The 384-nt window shown below is 59.1% G+C and overlaps 2 non-coding genes across 2 annotated transcripts; one reads left to right on the forward strand and one right to left on the reverse strand.

Annotated features, from left to right (window-relative positions):
* TRNAG-GCC (transfer RNA glycine (anticodon GCC)) lies at positions 1–71 on the forward strand. The gene has a single exon. It is a non-coding gene; the product is annotated as a tRNA-Gly (tRNA).
* Positions 72–312: 241 nt separating this feature from the next.
* On the reverse strand, positions 313–384 carry TRNAA-CGC (transfer RNA alanine (anticodon CGC)). Its single transcript has one exon. It is a non-coding gene; the product is annotated as a tRNA-Ala (tRNA).

The following is a 384-nucleotide window of genomic DNA, read 5'->3' on the forward strand; positions in this document are numbered from 1 at the left end:
GCATTGGTGGTTCAGTGGTAGAATTCTCGCCTGCCACGCGGGAGGCCCGGGTTCGATTCCCGGCCAATGCAGTTCGCTTTTTCTCTCCGGGTTTCTTAAACTGCCGCTTTTTAATCCCGCAGCGCTTCCAGCGCCCGTTTCTTTTCCCCGCGGGGCTCCCGAGCGGGAAGAAGCGGCGCCGCGGGGGGGTAGGCGGGAGAAGACACGTCCTGCCGGGGTTGTCCCCGCGGCGGAGCGGGAGGGAGGGAAAAAAAAATGTGGAAAAAAAAAAAAAGGAAAAAATAACACCGAACAGCCCAAAAAACAGCCGGTTGGAGATGCCGGGGATTGAACCCGGGACCTCACACATGCGAAGCGCGCGCTCTACCACTGAGCTACATCCCC

The sequence above is a fragment of the Numenius arquata genome, chromosome 3, assembly GCF_964106895.1.
Source record: "Numenius arquata chromosome 3, bNumArq3.hap1.1, whole genome shotgun sequence".
NCBI lineage: Eukaryota > Metazoa > Chordata > Aves > Charadriiformes > Scolopacidae > Numenius > Numenius arquata.